Below are 8564 nucleotides of genomic sequence, written 5' to 3'. Positions count from 1 at the left end.
CGTCCACCAAGTCTACTCTTATACAGCTGTACGCGCAATGAACTTCTTTAAAGCAGCAATGCTTTTATGTCAGGGTGTTCTGGAAGCCAACTCTTTATTTTATCAATTTTCTATTCGAGGCCTTGTGCCTTTCCAAAAAAAGAAAAAAAATGAAAAGAAAAAAAAAGATAAGAAAAAGAAAGAAAATAAAAGAAAATAAAAGAAAAATAACATTCTTTTAGGACTACAGATTTCTTTGGATCTAGTATTAGTAATTTCCTTTAGGTTAGAGGTAGTTTAAAAAGAAACCTGCCTGTGGACTGTGAAGAACTAAAATTTAAGTAATCATCACATAACAAAACTGGTTCACTGAACGAGCCCAGAACCACTGCATGGGCAACCTGACCGTGGGGTAACGTTGCCACCACTGTCGCAGCAGCAGCAGCCGTCCGACCACAAAGGAAGCAGCAGTCGGAGCAGAAGTTTCATAAAACAGTTTGCAAAAATAGCATAAAAGGAAGTGTATGTGGGGAAAAATACTAAAGTAAGTTCAAAGCTTGAGGTCCAGTACGGCCAAAGGGCCATCACAAAATCCAAGGTCTATCACCAGCACTTGGCAGAACCAAGCCGGCCAGGACACAGGGCTGCAGGTGGCCTAGGTAGGTACAAACTATAGAGCCCTGTGCTGGGGATGGGAGAGCTACCTACGCGTGCCTTCAGTAAAGGGGGTTTGTTTTTGTTTTGTTTTAATCAAATCTGTAATATCAATTAAAGGACCAGCCCTAACTGCAGTAGACACACAGCAATTCAGCCCATTCTAAAAAATAAATAAGAATTTCTTTAAAACGACATTCATCTTCGTTTTCATGAGCGTTAAGATCGTCATTACCTCGGCACACTTGTCAGTCCTGGACGCTGCAGCGTTAAGATTTTCAGCTACTTGCACCTCAGCACGTTAGAGAGCAGCCGCTTGGGACCAGACAAACTGTTTCCCCACGACTGCTGTTTTAATGTCAAGAAGTTCATTTTTCTACAGATTAGCTTTGTATTTGGTGGTACCCTGTAGAAGTAAAACTGAAACAAAGAGACCGATGAAGATTTCTCTCCTTTTGCTGTGCCAAGCCCAAAAACCCCGCAGGGATCCTCAGGGCTCCTCGGGCAAGATGCCTGGGGGGCAGTTGCCGCTCAGCGCTGACAGTATTTTCTTGACCTGCTCTCACACACGGTCTTTCCTCCAGCCAGAAGAATACCTACAGCGACACAGGCAACACGTTCCCTCCTGCAGCCTGCCTCAGCATGCCCGGCTCAGACAGGGAAACTCGCACAGCGTTTCCCAAGCACTGGTCTACACGACCCAGCTGGAGACAACTTGCACAGACCCCGCGGTGGCAGGTTTCCAACCCGCAGCTGAGATAACAGCCTCCTCATTAAGTATGAGTTTGCAATACACTTGCAATACCCTTGCTTAACAAAAAGTGACGGTATATTTCACTAAACTATTTTTTTGATTCTGTGATCATTTAACATTTGTTGTTTACTCTTTGGCTGATAGGTAATACTGTTTTTCTTTCCGTTCCATCTGCAGCTTTTCCAGTCACCCCTAACTGTGCTCCAGGCTTTTCGAAGGCTCCGGGAACTCCCAATAGCCCCGTTTCATCTCAGGGTTCCTGATGGCTGTGAGCCTGCAAAACTGAGAGGTACCTACAAATCTGCCAGAGGAGCCAGCACATAAGCGTTCAGTGTATTTATTGCTCTTTTAATAAGAGTTGGTCCCAAGAATATGCTCCAGCAATCACTGTTTACTAGCAAAGTATCTTCTTACGGAAAGAAAAAAACAATTTTTTGAAGCAGCTATTGTTTTCTATGAACCTGTGATTCCCCCAGACTAGAGAAAGCTTCAGAGAATAGCAGGTAGATGTCCAGCTATCACCAAGATTTACCTGTACTTTTGAAAAACACCTTCAGAATAAAATTATTACTAGCAGTGTGCTAATGTGCTACAATTTGCAGTCGATTGCTACAGAAAGATGACTAGCTGAGATGAATAGCTTTGGGGCCATGCCAGTTAAGACTTGACGGTGAGTAGAGTTTGGGCATCTAAACAACTCGTAGGCCAGGAAAAACATTCAAGAAGTAAGTTGATAACGTACAAACATAATACAAAATAGACTAGAGAAGGCAGGTAATTAAAGAGAAATTCATTTCCAGAACTAATGAAACACATTAAGCCTTGCTCTATATAGGACCTAAAGGTCCTATATGCCTTTTAGCATCACTAAAATCAGACTACACTTACCTGAATATCAGGGTACAGCTGTTAACAGAGTCAAAACTTTGAAAAATAAGCCTTTTTTTTCTGGTAGTTACAAGGAGTCAGAGCTCTGCATGCAGATCTCTTTCCAGGTGCAGAATGAAACTGGTTATGATACAGGAATGAAGGCTGTCTCCGGGTCTTGCTTGGTAAGTATTCCAGCTAGGATAAAATTCACAATCTTTGAAACAGATAAGGGAAGCAAGGGAGAAGGAGGGGAGGTAGTGTGGCAGAGACAAGAATTTCCATAAAAACTTTAGCCTAGATTTGCAGCAGGAACATTGGAGGCCTAACACAACATTTCAGGTTGTTCTCCAAGACGTTTGCTCTAAGTGGGACAAGCTCAGGAAACGTCACCAGGGCTGTGTGCTGATGTGTGGCGACATGAGCAAAATAGCATGACCTGAGGAGCCTCTTTGGCCAGGTATCTTCTGTGCCTCCATCAGTGCCACGTCTGGAGACGGTTGCCATCTCTGCACACCCCGCACCATCCCACACAGGGCAAGTTTATCCCCATATTTGGGCAACTCCCTGGACTCGCATGTACATCAGCAAATGCTGGAGCTGCAAAGCAGTCACAACATTAAAACCATGGCCCTCTGGACAGCGAGGGCCCTCAGACTCTGAAGAGCAGCAAGAATTTGGAGGTTCTACAAAGTTAGAAGACCTCCAACATTCAAGACCGTTTAAGTCAACTCTTGTTCTCTGTCCACTGACTCTCCTTCAAACTCCTCAACTAATAAAGTGCCTTTTTTCTCAGGAAAAATCCATTGGAGTAGAATTCTGCAAAGCCTTATGATTTTTTTTCCTGTGCAACTCAGAAAAGATGAGTTAGGCCAATAGTCGCATAACTGTTTGTAGCTTTCAGATAGCATCCAAAGTAGGTGAAGAACAAAAGCATCTAGCTTTCCCTAATACATGATATAAGAGATGGCATTGGCTGACCCTGTAGCTATGACAAAAAGGGAGATCAAACATCTTTGTAGATTAGGAAGAAACCCTGTCTCCAGCTCTGCTGGCAGAATAGTTATGAAGGCTGATTAAAGAAGTACCAAGTGTTATGGTTTATGCAGTATAAGTCTCCAGGATGTGACATGCCACTTAAAACTAATGCATATGGATGTCTTCTACTATCTGTATGTCCTGACTGTCTGAAGAAGAAAGCAAAACTTCTTCCTCAAAACATCAGCTGCAAGAGGAGGACTAGGGAAAATGTGGGTGCACTGCTGAATGGGGCGGGGGCCCTGGTGACAAGGGATACGGAGAAGGCAGAATTACTGAATGCCTTCTTTGCTTCAGTCTGCACTGCTAAGGGCAGCCACCAGGAATCCCGGAGCCTGGATGTGAGCGAGAAAGTCCAGAGAAGGGAAGACTTTCCTTTGGTTCAGGAGGATAGGATTAGAGACCTGGGCAGGCTAGACACCCACAAATCCATGGGCCCGGGTTTGATGCACCCATGGGTACTGAGGGAGCTGGCAGATGTTGTTGCCAGGCTGCTCTCCATCATCTTTGAAAGGTCCTGGAGAACTGGAGAGGTGCCTGAGGACTAGAAGAAAGCCAATGTCACTCCAGTCTTCAAGAAGGGCAAGAAGGAGGACCCAGGCAACTATAGGCCAGTCAGCCTCACCTCCATCCCTGGTAAGGTGATGGAACAGCTCATTCTGGATGTCATCTCCAGGCATATGGAGGAAAAGAAGGTGATCAGGAGTAGCCAGCATGGATTCACCGAGGGGAAATCCTGCTTAACCAGTCTGATAGCCTTCTATGATGGAATGACTGGCTGGGTAGATGAGGGCAGAGCAGCGGACGTTGTGTACCTTGACTTCAGCAAGGCTTTTGACACTCTCTCCCATAGCATCCAGGAGACAAGCTCAGGAAGTGTGGATTAGGTGAGTGGACAGTGAGGTGGATTGAGAACTGGCTGAAAGGCAGAGCTCAGAGGGTTGTCCTCAGTGGCGTGGAGTCTACTTGGAGGCCTGCGGCTAGTGGCGTCCCCCAGAGCTCAGTACTGGGTCTAGTCCTGTTCAGCTTCTTCATCAATGACTTGGATGAGGGGATGGAGTGTCTCCTCAGCAAGTTTGCTGATGATACCAAGCTGCGAGGAGTGGCTGACACACCAGAGGGCTGTGCTGCCATTCAGAGAGACCTGGACAGGCTGGAGAGTTGGGCAGAGAGGAACCTCGTGAGGTTCAACAAGGGCAAGTGCAGAGTCCTGCACCTAGGGAGAAATAGCCCAAGCCACCAGTACAAGCTGGGGGCTGACCTGCTGGAGAGCAGCTCTGCAGAGAAGGACCTGGGAGTGCTGGTGGATGACAGGTTGATCATGAGCCAGCAATGTGCCCTTGTGGCCAAGACCACCAATGGTCTCCTGGAGTGCACTGGGAAGAGTGTTGCCGGCAGGTGGAAGGAGGTGATGCTGCCCCCCTGCTCAGCCCTGGTGAGGCCTCGAGTACTGTGTCCAGTTCTGGGCTCCCCAGTAAAAGAGAGACATGGAGCTGCTGGAGAGAGTCCAGCATAGGGCTACAGAGATGATCAGAGGGCTGGAGCATCTGCCTTATGAGCAACAGCTGCGAGAGCTGGGCCTGTTCAGCCTGGGGAAGAGAAGCCTGAGGGGGGACCTTACCAATGTGTACAAGTACCTGAAGGGTACCTTACTGATTCTATGATTCTAAAACCTTTTCCATACTGAAGTATACACAACCTTCAACCACACATTCATGCATAGTCAGAGCTCCAAGGACTTCACCATACTGACTGCAGACCTGGGACTCATCGTTCTAAGACACTGTTAATACTGATCTGCATCAAGAGTGCAAGGTCTCACAAGACCAGATGAGAGTCCTGCAACCATTAATAGTCCACTAGAGAAGCCAGCAGAAAGCGACAGCATGGATTTAGAAACAGATTTCCATATTCTTTATTCAACTTTTGGTTGACTGCATAAATTAAATGCTTGGAGGAGTCAAATGCCTGCATAAGAGCATCCAGAAGAAACACATTCTTGCTGAGGAAAAGCTGACATAGGTGACGACGTTATCTGATCAAAAGAGTAACGAAGGTCAAAGACTCAGAGGATATTGATAATTAGTTTTCTGTAGAAACAAAGGCTGATAAAGCCGCTGAAAAGTTAAAGATCTTTGACAATTACCAAGTAGTTAGAGCCATATTCCAAGATCACCTGCTCCTCAAAACCACATTTTGATAGTATAGCCCAAGAGGAGCTTGGCACTAGTTTGATCAGTGCTTTCCGTCAGTGCACTCAGCTTCTTACCAGCTCTCTCATTTTTACCAGTCTCTCTGATTCACTGCAACCCTCTTAGAAAGAAAATACAGTATTCCTCTGCATTCTCCCACGTAAGTTTTCTATTAAGACCTCAGGGATAAACCAAAACATATGCTGGCTTTACCAGCTTCTTAGCACTGTCCATCTTCAGTCCACCCGCACTTCAGAACGGCATTCCTGAGCCACAGGCAGTGCCTGTGCTCGTCCTTAGCTGCTAGACGGGCTGTCGTGGTGGTCCTTCCCATGACACGTAGCTACGGAAGGGGTTAAACGCTGAGGTGGGCCACTCTCCATAAAAAAGTTTAAAATGGTACTTGGACAACTCTTCAGCAGCAACAGCAAGAGAATTATTAGTCTTACAAGGTTACTGGTGAAAGCACATCCACTCAAAATCATAATTGTGAGAATATCACAGTTATATTCAGGGAAATCATTTACCATCTTTTACAAAATACTATGGAAAACAACCTAGCTGTATAGCTACCATCTTGCTTTTTTTTTTAATAGCTTTTCATTTACAGTAGGTTTCACAATTTGTTGTTTCATGAGTTAATGGAAAACTGTCAATGCTGCATTATTTCAGCTCAATATACACAATCAATAAGCTCTGAATGAATTAGGAACAAATCATTGTTAACAGCAGAAATAAAAGGAATGCATGTTCAAGGTGGCTCATAAAAGTTGCCTACCAAATAGCAAATGAAAGTTTACTCCAAGAAGTCACCTTGAAAATACATGACGGAAGTATTTAAATCACAGGTTGTACATATACCTTATATTCATAAACGAGGCAAAGAAGCTCATTTGAGGAAACCTGGCTACATTATTTGAGCCCAAAAATCAAAGTTGTTCAGCTGTCTTTGATGCAGGTATCCAGCTGCACCACGAGACCACTCGCATCTCGCTATCGCGCTCTGCGGACTGCAGTCGTCGGTGGAGACTCCTGCCTACCTCATGCAGAAGCTGCTCAAGCCTTGTGGCCTTCAGGAAGGCCTTAAGTGCTTCATTTTCCACTGACCACAAGGGAATTCAGCGAACCTAAGATCATACCCATGAGAAGGTGGTTCCTTCAAAGCTTTTAGTGGTAGGCGCTCAACGGCCTGGAAAAAAATCTTGAAATATTTTCCTTTCGTTAGCACCGTTTAGAAGATGAGATTATAAGGCTGTTCTAGCCTTAAAATGTTTTTCAACAAGGTAGCATGACAAGTCACATTCCCAAGCAGCAGCATATCTGCAGAATTACATTAATGATTAATTCTACTTAAGCCAAACAGCTGGAGAATCAGCAGTGACGCAGAATTAAGCTGAAGCACTGGAATTTCACGCAACAGGAACGCATCTTTTCATATTGACACATGAGTTGGATTGCTGCAACCTTCTTCTAGGCCAGAGAATCGTATTAAAGCGCAGCACTAAAATTTAGGAGATGAGAAGGCCACATCTGGCAACGCTGCGACCTGACATAGACTCTCGGCTCAATCCATCAAACCCAATGCCGCCGTCTGTGAGAGAGGGACACCAGGTCCCAGAGCCAGAAGGAAGCTGCGACACTTCAGTTGGTGTTTGCAGCACCTTAAGTGCTGACTTTTGTTTTCGCCTGCCCACTGCTCGGCCGGCTCACGTCCCCTTTGGATACGAACGGGGTTGGAGCCACAGGACTGTCTCCTTTCAGCTGGCCACCAGGTCAGCGAGAAGGCTTCAGAGGCTCCACTTTGCCTTCACAGCATCATCTGGTGCCTAGGACAGAAGTGCTCAAAGCACTAGAACTACACGGGATTTGCAAACGAAACAGAAGAGCAGGCACGAAAGCACCGAGCCAAGACAGCCCCTAAGCTGCTGTTTCAGGTGTTTTTTTTTTTCCCCAGCGCTTTCTCAAACGCTACCATCCCGCAACCTCGTTTCGCTCAAAAGCGTTCCCCAGCGGAAAACCGCGACGGAGCGGCCAGTCTGCCGCTCGGTCTCTTGCGAAGAGTTTTGTGCGGGCGCTCAGCTGGACAGAGCGCAGCAGAAACTACTCGGAAAACAAATGCCGTTTTTCCTAATCACTCTACCCCTTTGTGATTTTTATCCAGCTTCGTTTGAATTTACGGCCTTCCTTGCCCAAGCACAGAATTACAACATTAAAAAATGACTGGGCTGCTGCCATTTTGCACAACCTACCAGAAAAATGAGATGTAAATTAAGACTTAATATAATCAGCTTTTGTCCTAATTAAATTTAGGGTTTTTTTTCCCCCTTCTGCAATAGCTTTTATTAAGAAAAAGAACACTGTAATAACTGTGATTCATTTAACAAAGTACTGTGATAGCTTCTAGCATGCGTACGCACTAAGGAAAAAAGACCGATGCAAGGTGCAAGACAAGAGGGCAACGCTGCGAACTCCAGCGTTCTCTCGTCTGAGCACGTAAAATGCTAGATAGAAGAATAGCTTAAACTCGATTGAATAACTGCGTCCTACACACTTTAAAGATCTGTAAATTAGACCCTTTCAAATTATACTGGTAAATTCAAATAAACATGAAAAAAATCCTTAAGCAGTTACTCCACTGTGAAATTCAGATCTAGCCGGAAAAATCCATTTCCTCATTGAACAAAAGAGCAGAGACACCACTTTTGACATTAGCTTTTACTCCTTAATAAAGCTAAAGTCAGGTCTTCAGAATATTAACAGATCCCAAAAGCACAGTATCCTTGCTTGCTGAGCTATCCTTGATTAAAGGATGGGTGCTGCTCTTCCCCCCCCCCCCCCAAAAAAAAAGTCCATTTAAAGTCTCCTCTGACAAATAGTATTTACCAGCATTTTCCCCTGAAAATTCGAAAATTCTGATCAACCTGCAACTCTCCACATCATTACAGAAAAAAGAAAAGAAAAAAGGAGAGAGAGAGAGAGAGAGAGAGAGAGAGAGAGAGTGAGTGTCAGGTAGTACCTGACCCAGGATACAGCCACCAAGCCAACCCTGCACTGCAGGACTATCATCCTTGAACCATTTC

This window comes from Rhea pennata, chromosome 5 (genome assembly GCF_028389875.1).
Source record: "Rhea pennata isolate bPtePen1 chromosome 5, bPtePen1.pri, whole genome shotgun sequence".
Lineage (NCBI taxonomy): Eukaryota > Metazoa > Chordata > Aves > Rheiformes > Rheidae > Rhea > Rhea pennata.
Note: the sequence above shows the minus strand (reverse complement) of the source record.